This window comes from Oncorhynchus kisutch, linkage group LG12 (assembly GCF_002021735.2).
Source record: "Oncorhynchus kisutch isolate 150728-3 linkage group LG12, Okis_V2, whole genome shotgun sequence".
NCBI classification, from domain to species: domain Eukaryota; kingdom Metazoa; phylum Chordata; class Actinopteri; order Salmoniformes; family Salmonidae; genus Oncorhynchus; species Oncorhynchus kisutch.
The window spans coordinates 31,143,482-31,166,069 of NC_034185.2; positions in this window are offsets into that span (position 1 = coordinate 31,143,482).

The window sequence follows — 22,588 nt, forward strand, 5'->3', positions numbered from 1 at the left end:
AGCAGCAAGATTTGTGACCTGTTGCCACGAGAAAAGGGCAACCAGTGAAGAACAAACACCGTTGTAAATACAACCCATATTTATGCTAATTTATTTTCCCTTGTATACCTTAACCATTTGTACATTGTTAAAACACTGTATATATATAATATGACATTTGTAATTGTTTTATTGTTTTGAAACTTCTGTATGTGTAATGTTTACTGTTCATTTTTATTGTTTATTTCACTTTATATATTATTTACCTCACTTGCCAAAGAGAGAGAGAGAGAGAGAGAGAGAGAGAGAGAGAGAGAGAGAGAGAGAGAGAGAGAGAGAGAGAGAGAGAGAGAGAGAGAGAGAGAGAGATGGGCAAACACCTGCCTGGAGGTGACAGCATTCCCTCCCCCATATGCCCACTCAGGCACAACTATGACAACATAACCAACAAAAACGGGTCACAACTCCTGCAGCTCTGTTGCATGCCGGGTATGTACATAGTAATTGGTAGGCTTCGAGGGGACTCCTACTTTATCACTGACCTCAACCCAGAGTCTCTCAGAGCGTTCACAGTCAGCCCACTGACACCCCTATCAGACCACAGCAAAATCACAGTCTACTTGAACAGAGCAACATTCAATCATGAGGCATCAAAGCAAAAGGAAATGAGTATTATTAAGAAATGCTATAGATTGAAGGAATGTAGTATGGAAACCTACCAAAAAACTATTAGGCAACAACAAATTCAATCCCTTTTGGACAACTTCCTGAACAAAAGGTTCCACTGTAAAAGTGAAGGTGTAAACTTGTCAGTAGAAAACCTAAACAGTATACTTGACCTTTCAGAAAATTAACAACAGTGACACATGGTTTGATGAAGAATGCAAAAACCTAATTAAGAAATTGAGAAACCTATCCAACCAAATATATAGAGACCAAGAAAAGCTGAATCTACGCCTTCACTATGGTGAATCACTAAAACAATACAGAAATACACTACGGAAAAAGAAGGAGCAGCACATCAGAAATCAGCTCAATGTAATTGAAGAATCCATCAAATCTAACCACTTCTGGGAAAACCACTTCTTCTGAAACATACTAAACAAACAACCACACAAAGAGTTATCTATCCAAAACTGAGATGTATGGATAAACTACTTCTCCAATCTTTTTGGCTCTATAACAAAGAACAAACAGCAAAAACATATACAAAATAAATGACAAATCTGAGAATCAACTACCAGAACCCACTGGATTCTCCATTTACATTGAATGAACTATGGTGTTGTGGTGTTGATGGGATCCTCAATGAAATTATAAAATATACAGACCACAAATTCCAATTGGCTATACCTAAACTTAAACTTAAACTTAAACTCAGTCTTAGCTTTGGCATCTTCCCCAATATTTGGAACCAAGGACTGATCACCCCAATCCACAAAAGTAGAGACAGATTTCACCCCAATACCTACTGTGGGATATGCATCAACAACAAGCTTCAGGAAAATCTTCTGCATTATCATTAACAGCAGACTTGTAGATTTTCTCAGTGAAAACAATGTACTCAGCAAATATCAAATTAGCTTTACCAAATTACTGTACGACAGACCACCTATTCACCCTGAACATCCTAATATCCTAACACATTTCTTTCCACAGGGTCGTCCTAACATATATCAACAAATTGGCGAGGTTACTAGAACAGTCTGCAGCACCCGGCCTCACCCTACTAGAATCTGAAGTCATATGTCTACTGTTTGCTGATGATCTGGTGCTTCTGTCTCCAACCAAGTAATGCCCACAGCAGCACCTAGATATTCTGTAGAGATTTTGTCAGACCTGGGCCCTGACAGTAAATCTATCTCAGTAAGACACAAATACTGGTGTTCCAAAAAAGGTCCAGTTTCCAGGACCACAAATACAAATTCCATCTAGACACGTTACCCGAGAGCACACAAAAAACTATACATACCTCGGCCTAAACATCAGCACCACAGATAGTTTGCAGGTTTGTGGAAGTTATCTGAGAGACAAGGCAAGAAGAGCCTTCTATGCCATCAAAAGGAACATAACATTTGACATTCCTATTAGGATCTGGCAAAAAATACTTGAATCAGCTATAGAACCCATTACCATTTATGGTTGTGTGGTCTGGGGTCCGCTCACCAACCAAGAACTCACAAAATGGGACAAACACCAAATTGAGACATTGCATGCAGAATTCTCTGAAGATATCCTCTGTGTACAACCTAAAACACCAAATAATACATGCAGACCTGGTTCTCAAGAGAAAACAGGCTATGTGCACACTGCCCACAAAATTAGGTCGAAACTGAGCTGCACTTCATAACCTAATGCCAAATGTATGACCATATTAGAGACACATATTTCCCTCAAACTACAAAGACCCACAAATAATTCAAAAAACAAGCACAATTTTGATAAACTCCCATATATGTTGGGTGAAATACCATAGTGTGCCATCAAGACCTTTTGCCACAAGAAAAGGGAAACCATTGTAAATACAACTCATATTTATGTTTATTTATTTTCCCTTTTGTACTTTAACTATTTGCACATAATATGACATCTGAAATTACTTTATTATTTTTGACCTTTCGTGAGTGTAATGTTTACTGTACATTTTTATTGTTTATTTCACTTTTGTTTATTATCTATTTCACTTGCTTTGGAAATGTTTCCCATGCCAATAAAGCCCCTTAAATTGAATTGAATTGAGAGAGAGAGAGAGAGAGAGAGAGAGAGAGAGAGAGAGAGAGAGAGAGAGAGAGAGAGAGAGAGAGAGAGAGAGAGAGAGAGACAGAGAAGGGATAATGATCCACATTCAGACACAAACAGATACCATCCACTGGTATTACATGTCAGGCATTCAGGTGTTAAATCTAAAACTTGCTCCAGTCACTTTGAATTCAGAGTAAGAATATTAAACAGGCCGGGTTATGTCCTGTTTTCCTTAACTGAAGCCATACTGTAGTTCAACTCCAGAGAGGACTTAACATAGAGACTTATAGAGATGTGTCCCAAATGGCACCCTATTCCACATGGGCCCAATAGGCCCTGGTCAAATGTAGTGCACTAAATAGGAAATGCAGTGCCGGTTGAGACGCATACCTACCGTAGGAGGATTGTCTGTACAAGGGCTCTACAAGAGACACTTCAGCGATGACATTTAGAAGAAGAGTAGTGCCCTTTGAGAGAACTCGATTTTAAGAGGAACACACAAAAGACAACACACCAAGGGAGGCCCACTTTATGACTCATAACAAAAGGACTCAGCGGTTGATTGAGCGTTCAATTCTGCCTCCCTTCTTATTTCTCCTCTTCTTCTCCTTCTATCCCTTCATCCATCGCAACCTCCAGGTCAACTCCTCTAGGAATGTCCCAAATGGGGCCCTATTCTCTATATACTGTATTGTACTGCATAGTTATTTCAACACATAATCAGCAAAACAGACCTATTTAACCCCAAGATGACATGTGTTGTTTCAAGGGGATACTCTGCATGAGGAGAGAATAAAACATTCCCCCTATTCACTACAGATACATATTAGTCTTTCTACTTGAAAGGAGGGAGGCAGGACAGGGTTACAAAGGCTCTGTGTGAATCACAAGCACACTTTAAAGACAAGCTGATTCAGAAAGGCGTTTCAACCTCCGTGGAGTAGCAGCCACTAAGAATGCTGAGACAATGGATGTTGTGATTCACTTTGACAGGAACGAGCCGTATACCAACCCGTCTCATCACAGTTGTGTACTGAGCACAGCAGCATTACTCTCTGTAGTTCTGAGCGTCATCTGGAATTGAGCCATATATTGATATTTTTGTTTTTGTGCTGTGCACATACGTGTGTCAGATGCACTTCTGGGTGTTTTCCTGGCATTTCCCAACATTTTGATACTATTCCTTTCTGAGATGGACTTCCATTCAGCATTCCGCTACGATACTTTCTTCATTACCAAAACTCCTCCATCCTCTCCTCCTGGAAACAATCACAAACTCACTGATTTGAGGGGAAATTCAATGAAGATAGAAGCCCTAATTCAATTAAATGCAATATGGAACAGTTTCAGAGATCTCTCTGAGTTACAGTTTGGAGAAGGAAATCAGTCAATTGAAATAAGCAAATTAGACCCTAATCTATGGATTTCGGATGATTGGGCATGGGTGCAGCCATGGGTTGGCCTGGGAGGGTATAGACCCACCCACTGGGGAGCCAGGCTCAGCCAATCATAATGTCACGTTCTGACCTTAGTTATTTTATTATGTCTTTGTTTTAGTATGGTCAGGGCGTGAGTTGGGTGGGTTGTCTATGTTCTTTTTTCTATAATTTGGGATTTTCTGTGTTCGGCCTGGTATGGTTCTCAATCAGAGGCAGCTGTCAATCGTTGTCCCTGATTGAGAATCATACTCAGGTAGCTTGGTTTCACTTTTGAGCTGTGGGTGTTTATTTCCTGTTTAGTGTTTTTTCATTCACCCTACGGGACTGTTCATTTGTCGTTTGTTGTTTTGTTCAGTGTTCAGTTATTTTATTAAAAACATGAACACTTAACACGCTTTGGTCTTTGGTCCTCACCTTCTTCCACCACAGACGATCGTTACATACACGTTTTTCCCCACAAAAGTGCTTTATTACAGACAGAAATACTCCCCAGCACCCCCCTCCCCTTCTTCAGACGATCCAGCAGGTGAAGAAGCCGGATGTGGAGGTCCTGGGCTGGCCTGGTTACACGTGGTCTGCGGTTGTGAGGTCAATTGGATGTAGTGCCAAATTCTCTAAAACGACGGCTTTTGGTATAGAAATTAACTTTCACTTCTTTGGCAACAGCTCCTTTAGACATTCCTGCAGTCAGCATGCCAATTGCACGCTCCCTCAAAACCTGAGACAACTGTGGCATTGTGTTGTGTGACAAACTACACATTTTAGCGTGGCCTTTTATTGTCCCCAGCACAAGGTGCATAGCTTCATGATATGCCACACCTGACAGGTGGATGAATTATCTTGGCAAAGAAGAAATGCTCACTAACAGGGATGAAAACAAATTTGTACACAAAACTTGAGAGAAATACTCTGTTTGTGCAAATTTATGGGATGTTTTATTTCAGCTCATTAAACATAGGACCAACATTTTACATGTTGAGTTTATGTATTTTTTTGGTTCAATACAGATCAAACTTCCAGCCAAGGTGGATTAGGCATATCACTGGGGCATCAGGTTCTCCAGTAGTGGTCAGGCCATCCTGTGTAGATGGCCTGTATGTACCTGACAGCAGGCAGCAGTACCCTTCTACTGACTACAAACTGCATAAGAAAGGGAGAAGTGTTCTGTTTCACCTTTGAAGCTTCTGAACACACACATGCACACACACACACACACTCACACACAAGTACAGACCTACTGTCGGCGCACCTTTCCTGGTTTTATGTTATCACCGCCTTCCTTTATCTTTCTATCGCACCTTCCTTATGCCCATTCTCTCTCCCTTTATTTTCCTCCCTCTGTTCCTCTGTATCCCTTTTAGCTTCTCTCCACACCTCCTCACTTCTCTCCTCCTTATCTCCTCCTTCTCCCCCTCCAGTCTTGTTGGTGATGAGACACATTAGCAAGTCATTGGGAGTGCTACAGTCAGACGCAGCTTGTGAGGCTGTGTCCAAATGACACCTTATACGCTTTATAGTGCATTACTTTGAATAGGGCTCTGGTCTAAAGTAGTGCATTATAAAGGGAACAAGGCTCTGGTCTAAAGTAGTGCATTATGAAGCGAATAGAGCTCTGGTCTAAAGTAGTGCATTATAAAGCGAATAGAGCTCTGGTCTAAAGTAGTGCATTATAAAGTGAATATCTTGGCCATGTTCTGTTATAATCTCCACCCGCACAGCCAGAAGAGGACTGGCCACCCCTCAAAGCCTGGTTCCTCTCTAGGTTTCTTCCTAGGTTTTAGCCTTTCTAGGGAGTTTTTCCTAGCCACTGTGCTTCTACACCTGCATTGCTTGCTGTTTGGGGTTTTAGGCTGGGTTTCTCTACAGCACTTTGAGATATCAGCTGATGTACGAAGGGCTATATAAATAAATTTGATTTGAATAGAGCTCTGGTCTAAAGTAGTGCATTATAAAGGGAATGGAGCTCTGGTCTAAAGTAGTGCATTATGAAGGGAATGGGCTCTGGTCTAAAGCAGTGCATTGTAAAGGGAACAAGGCTCTGGTCTAAATTAGTGCATTATAAAGGGAATAGGGCTCTGGTCTAAAGAAGTGCATTATAAAGGGAATGGGCTCTGGTCTAAAGTAGTGCATTATAAAGGGAACAAGGCTCTGGTCTAAAGAAGTGCATTATAAAGGGAATAGAGCTCTGGTCTGAAGTAGTGCATTATAAAGGGAATAGGGTTCTGGCTAAAGTAGTGCATTATAAAGGGAATAGGGTTCTGGTCTAAAGTAGTGCATTATAAAGGTAATGTGGTGCCATTTGGAACATATACGTATGTTGTGAGGCTGGCTGGCTTTTGGCAACACAGATAAGAGATCCTGCTACTGCTGCTACTGCTGCTGCTGCTACTGCTACTGCTACTGCTGCTACTGCTGCTGCTCCTCCTACTGCTGCTGCTGCTACTGCTGCTGCTACTACTGCTACTGCTGCTGTTACTGCTGCTACTACTGCTACTGCTGCTACTGCTGCTGCTGCTACTGCTGCTACTGCTGCTGCTACTGCTGCTACTACTGCTACTGCTGCTACTGCCGCTGCTACTGCTACTGCTGCTGCTGCTGCTACTGCTGCTACTGCTGCTGCTACTGCTGCTGCTACTGCTGCTGCTACTGCTGCTGCTGCTACTGCTACTACTGCTGCTGCTCTACTGCTGCTGCTACTGCTACTACTGCTGCTCCTGCTACTGCTGCTACTGCTGCTGCTACTGCTGCTGCTACTACTGCTGCTGCTCTACTGCTGCTGCTACTGCTTCTACTGCTGCTGCTGCTGCTACTTCTACTGCTGCTGCTGCTACTACTGCTGCTACTGCTGCTGCTCCTACTGCTGCTGCTACTGCTGCTACTACTGCTACTGCTGCTACTGCCGCTGCTACTGCTACTACTGCCGCTGCTACTGCTACTACTGCTACTGCTACTGCTGCTACTGCTGCTGCTGCTGCTACTGCTGCTGCTACTGCTGCTACTCCTACTGCTGCTACTGCTGCTACTGCTGCTACTGCTACTCCTACTGCTGCTACTGCTGCTATTGCTGCTGCTACTGCTACTCCTACTACTGCTACTACTGCTACTCCTACTGCTGCTACTGCTGCTATTGCTGCTGCTACTGCTACTACTGCTACTGCTCCTGCTCCTGCTGCTACTGCTGCTACTGCTGCTGCTGCTACTGCTGCTGCTACTGCTGCTGCTGCTGCTGCTACTGCTGCTACTGCTACTGCTGCTGCTACTGCTGCTACTGCTGCTGTTACTGCTGCTACTACTGCTGCTACTGCTGCTGCTGCTGCTACTGCTGCTGCTACTGCTGCTACTGCTGCTGCTACTGCTTCTACTGCTGCTGCTACTGCTGCTGCTGCTACTGCTTTTGCAGGAAAGGAGAAGAAGAAGAAGACATACAAATAATTTTAGGAATAAAGAGATCAGTAGCATCTTCAGTAAATCCTTCCCTCTGGACCTTCATTAATCCAGACTCTAAGGGTCCCAAATGGCACCCTAGTCCTTATATTGTGAACTACTTTTGACCAGAGTCCTGGTTAAAAGTAGTGCACTATATAGGGGATAGGGCACCATTTGGGATACAGCCTCAAAGTTAACTGTAGACAAAAAGGAAATCTCTGAGAGGAGAGAGAAGAAGTGCAGCGATCCCAGAGGCTATTTAGGTAGCGATTAGCCACCCTAGAATAACAAAGTACACCAGGCATTGTCATGTACTGGAATTATCGTTTTTTCAGCATCAGATCTGCATCAAATAGTTTTTGAGAGAGTGAGAGTATGTGTGTGCTTGTGCATATGAGCGTGTGTGCATGTGCGTACGTGCGTGCGTTTGTGTGTGTGTGTGTGGGGGCGGGGGAGGGAGGGAGGGGGGGGGGGGGGGTGCTATAGGAAATAGGGATTGGGCCTGGTCAAAAGTAGTGCACTATATCGGAAATAAGGATGGGACCTGGTCAAAAGTAGTGCACTATATAGGAAATAGGGATGGGACCTGGTCAAAAGTAGTGCACTATATATGGCGCCGGAGCAGAAGCCCCCAACCGATTGTGTGTTTGTTCTTCTGTGTTGTTTGTAACAAATGTTTTTCTTCTATTTTTGTACATAATGTTGCCACTACCGTCTCTTATGACTGAAAATAACTTCTGGACATCAGGACTGTGATTACTCACCATGGACTAGCAGAATCCTTTTTCTTCTTTTGCGACTCTGACAAGCCTGAGGCGGAGGATATGTGGCTCCCTCAGGAACAGACCCAACCCCCAGTGATCTGCGTGAAGAGGAGGCAGAGAAAGAGAGGCCGGAGGGCAGGCTGTCTTCTGAGGAGTAGCAGGCGATCGAATAATCCCCCACTCCCCTCAATTCTGCTCACAAACATGCAATCTTTGGACAATAAAATAAACAAGTTATTGGGAAGATGAAACTACCAACGGGACAATAAAAAATGTAACATCTTATGCTTCACGAAGTCGTGGCTGAATGACAACAATATCAACATACAGCTGACTGGTTATACGATGTACCAGCAGGATAGAACAGCAGCGTCTGGTAAGACAAGAGGCGGCGGTCAATGTATTTTTGTAAACAACAGCTGGTGCACGATATCTAACGAAGTCTCGAGTCATTGCTCGCCTGAGGTAGAGATGCTTATGATAAGCTGTAGACCACATTACCAACCGAGAGAGTTCTCATCTATATTCTTTATAGCTGTTTACATACCACCACAATCCAGAGGCTGGCACCAAGATAGCATTGAAAGAGCTGTGTTCCGCCATAAGCAAACAAGAAAAAAACTCACCCAGAGGTGGCGGTCCTAGTAGCCGGGGACTTTAATGCAGGGAAACCTAAATCAAAATTTTACCAAATTTCTATAAACATGTTAAATGTGCATCCAGAGGGAAAAGAACTCTGCACCACTAATACTCCACACACAGAGATGCATACAAAGCTCTCCCTTGCCCTCCATTTGGCAAGCAAAAATTATAGCAGGAAGCACCAGTGACTAGATCAATAAAAAAGTGGTCAGATGAAGCAGATGCTAAGCTACAGGACTGTTTTGCAAGCACAGACTGGAATATATTCCGGGATCCCTCCAATGACATTGAGGAGTACAGCATATCTGTCATTGGCTTCATCAATAAGTGCATCGATGACATCATCCCCACAGTGACCGTATGTACATACACCAACCAGAAACCATGCATTACAGGCAGCATCCGCACTGAGCTAAAGGCAAGAGCTGCCTCTTTCAAGGAGCGGGACTCTAACCCGGAAGTTTATGACAAGTCCCGCTATGCCATCAAACAGGCAAAGCATCAATACAGGACTAAGATCGAGTCATACTACAACGGGCTATGGTGCTCGTCGAATGTGGCAGGGCCTGCCAACCATTACAGCCTACAAAGGGAAGCACAGCCGAGAGCTGCCCAGTGACACGAGCCTACCAGATGAGCTAAACTACTTCTATGCTCCTTTGAGGCAAATAACACGGAAACATGCATGAGAGCACCAGCTGTACCAGAAGACTGTGTGATCACGCTCTCCGCAGCCGATGTAAGTAAGGCCTTTAGACAAGTCAACATTCACAAGGCCGCAGGGCCAGAAGGATAACCAGGACATGTACTGCGAGCATGCGCTGATCAACTAACAACTGCCTTCACTGACATTTTCAAACTCTCCCTGTCTGAGTCTGTAATACCAACATGTTTTAGTGGCTGTGCCCAAGAAGACTAAGGTAACCTGCCTAAATGACGACCGACCCGTAGCACTCACGTCTGTAGCCATGAAGTGCTTTGAAAGGCTGGTCATAGCTCACATCAACACCATCATTCCAGAAACCCTAGACCCACCCCAATTTGCATACCGACCCAACAGATCCACAGATGATGCAGTCTCTATTGCACTCCACACTGCTCTTTCCCACCTGGACAAAATGAACACCTATGTGAGAATGCTATTCATTGACTAAAGCTCAGCATTCAACACCACAGCGCCCTCAAAGCTCATCAATAAGCTCAAGGCCCTGGGACTAAACACCTCCCTCTGCAACTGGATCCTGGACTTCCTGACGTGCCACCCCCAGGTGGTAAGGTTAGGTAACAACACATCCACCACGCTGATCCTCAACACATGGGCCCCTTAGGGGTGCGTGCTCAGGCCCCTCCTGTACTCCCTGTTCACTCATGACTGCACGGCCAGGCACGACTCCAACACCATCATTCAATTTGCCGATGACACAACAGTGGTGGGCCTGACCACCGACAACAACGAGACAGCCTATGGGGAAGAGGTCAGAGACCTGGCCGTGTGGTGCCAGGACAACAACCTCTCCCTCAAAGAGATCAAGACAAAGGAGATGATTGTGGACTACAGGAAAAAGAGGACCGAGCACGCCCCCATTCTCATCGATGGGGCTGCAGTGGAGCAGGTTGAGAATTTCAAGTTCCTTGGTGTCCACATCACCAACAAACTAACATGGTCCAAGCACAAAATGACAGTCGTGAAGTGGGCACTACAGAACATATTCCCCCTCAGGAGGCTAAAAATATTTGGCATGCGTCCTCAGATCCTCAAAAGGTTCTACAGCTGCACCATCGAGTGCATCCTGACTGGTTGCATCACATCCTGACTGGTTGTATGGCAACTGCTCGGCCTCCGACCGCAAGGCACTACAGAGGGTAGTGATAACGGCCCAGTACATCACTGGGGCCAAGCTTCCTGCCATCCAGGACCTCTATACCAGGCGGTGTCAGAGGAAGGCCCTGAAAATCGTCAAAGACTCCAGCCAACCTAGTCATAGACTGTTCTCTCTGCTACCACACGGCAATCTGTACCAGATGACCAAGTCTACGTTTCAAGAGGTTTCTAAACAGCTTATATCCCTGTGCCATAAGACTCCTGAACATCTAGTCAAATGGCTACCCAGACTATTCACATTGCCCCACACCACTGTCACTCTCTGTTATCATCTATGCATAGTCATAGTTAATTAAGTCTACCTACATGTACATACTACCTCAACTAACCGGTGCCCCCGCACATTGACTCTTTACCGGCACCCCACTGTATATATTGTTACTTTTATCTCTTATTCTTATCCATATTTTTTAAACTGCACTGTCGGTTAGGGGCTCCTAAGTAAGCATTTCACTGTAGGGTCTACACCTCCTGTTTTCAGTGCATGTGACTAATACAATTTGATTTTATATAGCAAATAGGATCCCATTTTGGGACTCAGACGGTCTGCTCTTGTTTCTCTGTGTGTCAGAAAGGAATGACAGAATAGTTTTCTCACTGAGTCAGTTTATTCAGAGAGACAGACTGATCATGATTGAGGGAGAAAACTAAGAAATAACATTAGAAAAAAATTAGCAAGGCTTGGGATTGATTTTTAGCAATTATTTTCCCCTGATTGTGTGTTTTTGAGCCGTGCTAGGATTTGCTCCCAACCATTTTTAATTCAGACTTAATATCATTTCTGCATATACTGTATGTGGATTTGTGCATCTCTAAATACATGTTCAATTGTTTACAAGAGAGATAAGATAGATACTGTAAGCGAGGCAGAGCGAGGCAGAGAGAAAATAGAGGCAGAGAGATAATAGAGATGAGAAAGGCAGAGAGACCTATTATAGAGAGAGGGTAATAAAGTACTCAGGAAATATTACTGGAGATTCCTCTCAGGAAAACAAGCAACATTTACAATGACCAACCAAGACAAATGACAGAGGGAGTATATATACAGTGATAGAGTGGGGATTGTAACCAGGTGTGTGTGATGACGAGACAAGTTCGGGGTTGATAAGTGAAGGGCGTTTGCCAGCAGCAGGTTCGGCAGCAGCTAGAAGGCCGGCGACGCCGAACACCTGAGCTGGTCCGGTGGGGGAGCGAGGCGTTGTTCCAGCAGCAGGCTGCCGATCTTGGGGACGAACCCGGAGTCACGGGTCGGTCGGGACGTCGCCTGTGGATGTCCTGAATAAGAGAACGGTCCAGCACTAGCCAAAGGACCAGCTGCCACTGGCCTGAGGAGAGATACATGAAATGAGGGTGAGAAACAGTAATTGACAGGGAGCTGTAATCTGTACGTCACCTTATTGACTCTCCTCCGGACTTTGAACGGCCCCACAAACCGCGGGCTCAGCTTTTGGCAGGGCAGGCAGAGGGGCAGGTCCTTCGTAGAAAGCCAGGCACTGTCACCGGGGCGAAAGACCAGGGCCTCACTGTGGTGACGATTGGCCTGCCCCTTCTGCCGGAGGATGAGGCGCTGGAGACGTGGGTGTGCTGTGTTCCATACCTCCTCGGTGCACCAGAACTGATTGTCCACCACAGGAGCATCGATCTGACTCCAGGGTGCCAGGGCCAGCTGATAGCCTAGAACACACTGAAAGGGTGTGAGGTTAGTGGAGGATTGACGAAGGGAGTTTTGTGCATATTCTGCCCAAGGCAGAAACACAGCCCACTCCCCCGGCTGGTCCTGACAGTAACTATGATGGTACCTACCCAGTTCCTGATTTATCGTTTCCACCTGCCCATTAAATTGGGGACGGTACCCAGAGGTGAGGCTGACCATGACCCCCAGTTGTTCCATGAAGGCCTTCCAGAAATGGGAGTTGAACTGAGGACCACGGTCAGACACAATGTCCTCCGGGATCCCGTAGTGCCGGAAGGTGTGAGAGAAAAGAACCTCCGCATTTGGCTCCGCTGTAGGGAGACCAGGCAGAGGAATCAAACGACAGGTTTTGGAAAACCTGTCCACAATGACCAGGATGGCGGTGTGCACCTCAATAGTACGGCCATACCCGGGTGCCCCGACACAGGAGCTGTGTGTGCCCATACAAGGAGACGGTCCAGCACATCAGAGGGCACGTAGCTACGTCCCTTGGGACAGTGGGCAGGTGAAGGCTCCTGTCGCAGGGCTCAACGGATGTTGAATATACTCTAGGTTACGGTGGTCTGCCCAAACAAGGAATGGGTGTTGAGCACCCTCCAGCCAGTGCCGCCATGTTTTCAGCTCCTTCTTCACGGCCAACAACTCATGATCCACCACGTCGTAATCCCGCTCCACGGGAGACAGCTTCCGTGACAAGAAGGTGCATGGATGGAGTTTAGGCAATGATCCAGTGCGTTGGGAGAGATCAGTCCAAGGTGGCATAGCAGTTCAGACGTCTTTTGTCCTCGTCTTGTCGTGTCCTGTATATATATATATTTACAACTTTTTCACATACATTTTATTTTTATTTTCCATCAACTCATCTTCAAAACACTCTCCTGCAACCCGCCTCACCAATGTATATTTATAAAAAAGTATTATTTACCTCAGATCTGTAATCCTCCAAGAAGCTAGCCAGAAACTCCAGGAGGCTGGCCTGAAACTAGCCAGAAGCTAATCCAGAAGCTAGTTCAGAAGCTAGTTGGCTCCTTTACTGGCAAGTCGTTGGTGTTCAGCTAACCACGGTTTGTGATCATCGGCTATCCTTTGGCTCGAAAGTCTATCGCCAGTTCTGTACGGCGCAGCGCGGCTCGGAGCGGAGCATACCGGACCAATTTTTCTCTCCATGTCCCTGGATTTCGACTGCTCTCTGGACATTCATGCCCGGATCTCACAGCTAGCTAGCTGCTATCCGTGTGACTATCGGCCTTCGTCGATTCCGGAGCAAACATCAATTGTTCCGGAGCTAGCAAGCTCCGTCAATCACTCCTGAGTTCCATCAATCGCACCTGGGCTGCAGTCACCTATCCGGACCCGTTTTGCTGCCTTCGCTGAGCCCCACCGGGCCTTCACAACTGGACTGCCGACGTTATCTACCCGAAGGAGTTATTCGGCTGGCTCCTCCGTCGCGACGTTACCTGAACGCCCATCTGCGGCCTGCTAACCGTTAGCTGTCTTACCGGCTGCTATCTGAATAGACAATCGGACTATTTTTTTGTATTTTTTGTATTTTTATTTTTTATTATTATTATTATGTTTTCTTCTTGGGCCTCTATAACTATATCTATTGTTTTTATTTTTGTTGTTGTTGTGTGATTTGGATTGATCCCCTCTACCACACGGAACCCCACTAATCTACTGACGGAGCGCAGGAGGTGGCTAACAACAGACCTCCATCCTATGCTAGCTTGCTACCGATGCCCTGGCTAGCTGTCTAAATCACCAACCAACCTCTCCACTCACCGGACCCTTTTGATCACTCGACTAAGCATGCCTCTCCTTAATGTCAATATGTCTTGTCCATTTCTGTTCTGGTTAGTGTTTATTGGCTTATTTCACTGTAGAGCCTCTAGTCCTGCTCACTATACCTTATCCAACCTATTAGTTCCACCACCCACACATGCAATGACATCTCCTGGTTTCAACGATGTTTCTAGAGACAATATCTCTCTCTTCATCACTCAATACCTAGGTTTACCTCCACTGTATTCACATCCTACCATACATTTGTCTGTACATTATACCTTGATGCTATTTTATCGCCCCCAGAAACCTCCTTTTACTCTATGTTCCAGACGTTCTAGACGACCAATTCTCATAGCTTTTAGCCGTACCCTTATTCTACTCCTCCTATGTTCCTCTGGCGATGTAGAGGTGAATCCAGGCCCTGCAGTGCCTAGCTCCACTCCTATTCCCCAGGCGCTCTCTTTTGACGACTTCTGTAACCGTAATAGCCTTGGTTTCATGCATGTTAACATTAGAAGCCTCCTCCCTAAGTTTGTTCTATTCACTGCTTTAGCACACTCTGCCAACCCGGATGTTCTAGCTGTGTCTCAATCCTGGCTTAGGAAGACCACCAAAAACTCAGACATTTTAATTCCAAACTACAACATTTTCAGACAAGATAGAACTGCCAAAGGGGGCGGTGTTGCAATCTACTGCAAAGATAGCCTGCAGAGTTCTGTCCTACTATCCAGGTCTGTACCCAAACAATTTGAACTTCTACTTTTAAAAATCCACCTCTCTAAAAACAAGTCTCTCACCGTTGCCGCCTGCTATAGACCACCCTCTGCCCCCAGCTGTGCTCTGGACACCATATGTGAACTGATTGCCCCCCATCTATCTTCAGAGTTCGTGCTGCTAGGCGACCTAAACTGGAACATGCTTAACACCCCAGCCATCCTACAATCTAAACTTGATGCCCTCAATCTCACACAAATAATCAATGAACCTACCAGGTACCTCCCCAAAACCTTAAACACGGGCACCCTCATAGATATCATCCTAACCAACTTCCCCTCTAAATACACCTCTGCTGTCTTCAACCAAGATCTCAGCGATCACTGCCTCATTGCCTGCATCCGTAATGGGTCAGCGGTCAAACGACCTCCACTCATCACTGTAAAACGCTCTCTGAAACACTTCTGCGAGCAGACCTTTCTAATCGACCTGGCCGGGGTATCCTGGAAGGATATTGATCTCATCCCGTCAGTAGAGGATGCCTGGATATTTTTTAAAAATGCCTTCCTAACCATCTTAAATAAACATGCCCCATTTAAGAAATTTAGAACCAGGAACAGATATAGCCCTTGGTTCTCCCCAGACCTGACTGCCCTTAACCAACACAAAAACATCCTATGGCGTTCTGCATTAGCATCGAACAGCCCCCGTGATATGCAGCTGTTCAGGGAAGCTAGAAATCATTATACACAGGCAGTTAGAAAAGCCAAGGCTAGCTTTTTCAAGCAGAAATTTGCTTCCTGCAACACTAACTCAAAAAAGTTCTGGGACACTGTAAAGTCCATGGAGAATAAGAACACCTCCTCCCAGCTGCCCACTGCACTGAAGATAGGAAACACGGTCACCACTGATAAATCCACCATAATTGAGAATTTCAATAACCATTTTTCTACGGCTGGCCATGCTTTCCACCTGGCTACTCCTACCCCGGACAACAGCACTGCACCCCCAACAGCAACTCGCCCAAGCCTTCCCCATTTCTCCTTCTCCCAAATCCATTCAGCTGATGTTCTGAAAGAGCTGCAAAATCTGGACCCCTACAAATCAGCCGGGCTAGACAATCTGGACCCTTTCTTTCTAAAATTATCTGCCGAAATTGTTGCCACCCCTATTACTAGCCTGTTCAACCTCTCTTTCGTGTCGTCTGAGATTCCCAAAGATTGGAAAGCAGCTGCGGTCATCCCCCTCTTCAAAGGGGGGGACACTCTTGACCCAAACTGCTACAGACCTATATCTATCCTACCGTGCCTTTCTAAGGTCTTCGAAAGCCAAGTCAACAAACAGATTACCGACCATTTCGAATCTCACCATACCTTCTCTGCTATGCAATCCGGTTTCAGAGCTGGTCATGGGTGCACCTCAGCCACGCTCAAGGTCCTAAACGATATCTTAACCGCCATCGATAAGAAACATTACTGTGCAGCCGTATTCATTGATCTGGCCAAGGCTTTCGACTCTGTCAATCACCATATCCTCATCGGCAGACTCGACAGCCTTGGTTTCTCAAATGATTGCCTCGCCTGGTTCACTAACTACTTCTCTGATAGAGTTCAGTGTGTCAAATCGGAGGGTCTGCTGTCCGGACCTCTGGCAGTCTCTATGGGGGTGCCACAGGGTTCAATTCTTGGACCGACTCTCTTCTCTGTATACATCAATGAGGTCGCTCTTGCTGCTGGTGAGTCCCTGATCCACCTCTACGCAGACGACACCATTCTGTATACTTCCGGCCCTTCTTTGGACACTGTGTTAACAACCCTCCAGGCAAGCTTCAATGCCATACAACTCTCCTTCCGTGGCCTCCAATTGCTCTTAAATACAAGTAAAACTAAATGCATGCTCTTCAACCGATCGCTACCTGCACCTACCCGCCTGTCCAACATCACTACTCTGGACGGCTCTGACTTAGAATACGTGGACAACTACAAATACTTAGGTGTCTGGTTAGACTGTAAACTCTCCTTCCAGACCCATATCAAACATCTCCAATCCAAAGTTAAATCTAGAATTGGCTTCCTATTTCGCAACAAAGCATCCTTCACTCATGCTGCCAAACATACCCTTGTAAAACTGACCATCCTACCAATCCTCGACTTTGGCGATGTCATTTACAAAATAGCCTCCAATACCCTACTCAACAAATTGGATGCAGTCTATCACAGTGCAATCCGTTTTATCACCAAAGCCCCATATACTACCCACCATTGCGACCTGTACGCTCTCGTTGGCTGGCCCTCGCTTCATACTCGTCGCCAAACCCACTGGCTCCATGTCATCTACAAGACCCTGCTAGGTAAAGTCCCCCCTTATCTCAGCTCGCTGGTCACCATAGCATCTCCCACCTGTAGCACACGCTCCAGCAGGTATATCTCTCTAGTCACCCCCAAAACCAATTCTTTCTTTGGCCGCCTCTCCTTCCAGTTCTCTGCTGCCAATGACTGGAACGGACTACAAAAATCTCTGAAACTGGAAACACTTATCTCCCTCACTAGCTTTAAGCACCAACTGTCAGAGCAGCTCACAGATTACTGCACCTGTACATAGCCCACCTATAATTTAGCCCAAACAACTACCTCTTTCCCAACTGTATTTAATTTTTATTTATTTATTTATTTTGCTCCTTTGCACCCCATTATTTTTTATTTCCACTTTGCACATTCTTCCATTGCAAAACTACCATTCCAGTATTTTACTTGCTATATTGTATTTACTTTGCCATCATGGCCTTTTTTGCCTTTACCTCCCTTCTCACCTCATTTGCTCACATTGTATATAGACTTGTTTATACTGCATTATTGACTGTATGTTTGTTTTTACTCCATGTGTAACTCTGTGTCGTTTTATCTGTCGAACTGCTTTGCTTTATCTTGGCCAGGTCGCAATTGTAAATGAGAACTTGTTCTCAACTTGGCTACCTGGTTAAATAAAGGTAAAATAAATAAATGAAAACTCTGACCTCAGAGGTGTCCACTTCCACGATGAAGGGCAGAGACGGGTCAGGATGAGCCAGAACAGGTGCATTTGTAAAACATTCCTTGAGCGCACGGAAAGCTTTGTTGGCCTCCTCAGTCCAGCACAGTTGTCTAGGACCTCCCTGCAGGAGGGAGGTGAGAGGGGTCACCACTGTGCTGAAACCCCTAATGATGAAGCGCCTTTAATAGTTGGCATCGCTGAAGTTGGAGACTTTTATCTCCCTCACCAACTTTAAACATCTGCTATCTGAGCAGCTAACCGATCGCTGCAGCTGTACATAGTCCATCGGTAAATAGCCCACCCAATTTACCTACCTCATCCCCATACTGTTTTTATTTATTTACTTTCTGCTCTTTTGCACACCAGTATCTCTACCTGCACATGACCATCTGATCATTTATCACTCCAGTGTTAATCTGCAAAATTGTAATTATTCGCCTACCTCCTCATGCCTTTTGCACACAATGTATATAGACTCTTTTTTTTCATTTTTTCTACTGTGTTATTGACTTGTTTATTGTTTACTCCATGTGTAACTCTGTGTTGTTGTCTGTTCACACTGCTATGCTTTATCTTGGTCAGCTCGCAGTTGTAAATGAGAACTTGTTCTCAACTAGCTTTTATTAAAAAAATGTTGGATGGAACAGGCCACGACTGTACTGCACTGACCCTCTGCTCCTAGATGTAGACCTCAATGGCTTCGGTCTCTGCATGCGAGAGTGGGTAGATGTGCCCCCGAGGGAGGGTAGAACCAGGCAGTAGGTTGATAGTGGAGTCCCATGGGCAATGAGGAGGCAGGCATGTGGCACAAGTCTTCGAAAAAGCTACCTGAAGGTCCCGGTATTCCTCCAGGATAGGGACATGGATGGCCTGGTCCGGACTTTTCACAGAGGTTGGACAGATAGACACAGAGAGACACCTCCCCTGACACTCCTGTGACCAACCCAACAACCTAATCTCTGTCCACGACATCGGGGGGTTGTGCAACTGTAACCAGGGGAAACCTAGAACTACAGGGTGTACAGGAGAGTCTAAGATGAGGAAAGTTCATGGGGTTGTGAGCAACTGTGAGGGAAATGTGAATCGTGGTCTGGCACACCAGTCCTGTTTCTAGGGGACGGTTGTTTAGGGCATGGACTGGGATAGGGGGTTGTTAAGGAACTAGAGGAATGCGTAATGATAACGCCACTGACCGGTCTAGAAAATTGACTACAGCACCTGAGTCCACTAGGGCAGGACTCAGTGGGGGACCAGGATAGTCTGGGAAGGTGGCAGGAAGGAGAAGGGCTGGGTGGACAGAGAGGAGCAAGGCACGTCCATGCCTACCGGGAAGGTACAGGAGCGCTCCTCGGCCTGTCGCTTCGTCGCCTGGTTCTCCTTTTGGGACAGGTGCTCCAGGGGTGGTCCGACTCCCTGCAGGAAGACGAGATCTTGTTGACATTCCTCTGGGGGAAGGTGCGTCATGCCCACCTCCATGGTCTCAGTCTTGCTGGAGGTTCCTGGGAGAGACACAGGAGATGGGTGACACACAGGAGAATATCCAGGCAGATGGCCATGGCAATGAGCTGGTCCAGCATGAGGTCCTCATCGTGACAGGCCAGCACGGTCTAGACTTCCGCTTGTAGCCCGCTGCGGAAAACCATCAACCGGCCTGGTTGTTCCAGCCAGTGGACGCAGCCACGACATCAGCTTGTTCGACGCCTACCCCATGCCGAGGGTGGACGAGCTCATCGACCAATTCTTAAAGGCCCGATACATCAGCACCCTTGACCTGACCAAAGGATGTTGGCAGGTACCTTTGGCAGCCTCCTCCTAGGTGAAGATGCCGTTTTTGACACCAGACGGTTTATATCAGTACCGGGTGCTCCCATTCGGTCTCCACGGAGCCCCAACCACATTCCAGCGCCTGATGGCCAAAGTACTTCGACCCCACCAGCAGTACGCAGCGGCCTATTTGGATGATATCAACATCCACAGCCAAGGTTTGGAAGAGCACTTGATGCGCCTCCAGGTGGTGCTGGACGCGCTCAGACAAGCTGGGTTGACAGCGACCCCAAAAAATGCAAACTAGGAGGAGGTGGAGTACCTGGGGTATTTGTTCAGACGTGGGAATGTCATAGCCTAGGAGAGGAAGGTTCACGCGGTATGTGACTGGCCCGTTCCACGCACCAAGACACAGGTAAAGTCCTTGCTGAGACTAGCAGGATACTATTGCTGTTTTATCCCCACCTTTGCGGCTATAGCCCCCTCCTCGATCTAACCAGGGCCCGCCTCCCGAAAACAGGAAAATGGATGAGCGAGACAGAAGCGGCGTTCAGGCGCCTGAAGGAAGCGCTGTGCTCCCATCCGATGCTCGTAACGCCCAATTTCCAGGTGCCGATGTTGGTCCAGACGGATGCATGTGACAGGGGACTAGGGGCCGTTCTGTCCCTGATACACGATGGGGAGGAGCACCCTTTCATGTGTCTAGCTAGACACTCTCAAGTATTACCTGTTAGGTGCCCACTTCACCTTGGTCACCAACCATGCGCCCCTGATCTGGATGGCCAGGGGAAGGGACACAAACAATCGGGAAGGGGGGGCGTACAGCAGGTCAGCCACCGGGGGAGACTCGTCGAGGCCTGGTGACGGAGTCTACATCACGAGGCAATGGCTCCCTCTGCTGGACGTGCCAGGTCTTGACGGGCTCTCCGACCAGGACTAATTGGGGCTGATTGTATTTGGTGAGTAATCAAGGGCTGATTGCTCACCAGCTGGACGAGTCCCATAAAGCTGCCAGAAGGGCAGCATACGGGAAAGGGGGCTAGGGGAAGAAAGGTTACTCCCGTACAGTTGGGCTCAGTCCCAGAGATAAAAGGAGGGAGTTCAGTTTTTGTTCCCCACAGGATACAGCAAGACCCAGAGCCCAGAAGACGGTCTCCCGGAGAGGGTCTCATGGGGGAGACCTTTTATTTTATTTTTGTTTGTTATTTAAATAAACACCCTTGAAACTGAGGTAATCCTACTCTGTCCGTGTCTGATCTGTGTAAACGTTTTGACCAAACCCCCTGATCTTCCACAATACAGTGATGGAGTGGGGATTGGAACCAGGTGTGTGTAACGATGAAGAGACAAGTCCGGGGTTAATGAGTGAAGGGCAGCAGCTAGAAGGCCGGCGACACCGAACGCCTGAGCTGGACAAGAGGGGGAGACAAAGTGAAGGCTGGAGTGACACCTACTATAGAGAGACGGAGAGAGAGAGAGGGGAAGATACCTACCACAGAGAGAGGGAGAGAGACTTAAGAGTGAAAGAGAAAGATATAGAGATGAAGAGAGATGTAGAGAGCTGTAGGGAGAGAGATGTAGAGAGAGAGGTGTAGAGAGACAGAGATGTAGAGAGAGAGATGTAGGGAGAGATATAGGACGAGAGGTCTAGGACGAGAGATGTACAGTAGAGAGAGAAATGTAGAGCGTGAGAGATGTAGCGAGACATGTAGAGAGAGAGATCCAGAGAGAGATGTAGAGAGAGATGCAGAGGGAGAGATACAGAGAGAGAGAGATGTAGAGAGAGAGAATCAACCAAAAAACAGAGCAAATTGGAATGCTATCAGGCCCTAAACAGAGTACACAGTGGCAGAATACCTGACCACTGTGACTGACCTTAAATTAAGAAATGCCTTGACTATGTACAGACTCAGTGAGCAAAGCCTTGTTATAGGCAGACCTGGCTCTCTCGAGAAATGACAGGCTATGTGCCCACCGCCCACAAAATTAGGTGGAAACTGAGCTACACTCCTAACCTCCTGCCAAATGTATGACCATATTAGAGAGACCCAAAAAGAATTTGAAAATAAATCAAACATTGATAAACTCCCATATCTGTTAGGCAAAATACTGCAGTGTGCAATCACAGCAGAAAGATTTGTGGCCTGTTGCTATTAGACAAGGGCAACGGGTCTGTTTATTTATTTTCCCTTTCATACTTCAACTACTTGCATATTGTTACTAAACTGTACATAGACAATAATATAACATTTGAAATGTCTATATTCTTTAAAAACGTTTGTGAGTGTAATGTTTACTAATGTTTCCCTTGTTTATTTCACTATTGTTTGTCTATTCCATTTGCTTTGCCAATGTAAACACATGTTTCCCATGCCAATAAAGCCCTTAAATTGAATTGAAAGAGAGATCGGTTCGTTCGTTCGAGAAAGAGATTTAGCCTCGTCTCTAGAAGGCTCTGAGTAGGCCTGCAAGACGAAATTAATTCATTTCAGCGCCCACTCCATCTATTTTGCCTGCTTAGATTATTTTCATGCTGTATATCTTAAAAGTGCAGAAAGGAGACCATGCAGCATCCAACCGCCTCCTCCTCATGGTGTGGCGCATGAGCATCCTCGGGTGAGTAATGAGTGGATGAATGTGAGTTCATATTGAAGACACTGGGTCTAGTCTCTGTAATTACCCTGTCTTTCTTTCTCTGTGACATCTCTCAATCTCTCTCTCTCTCTCT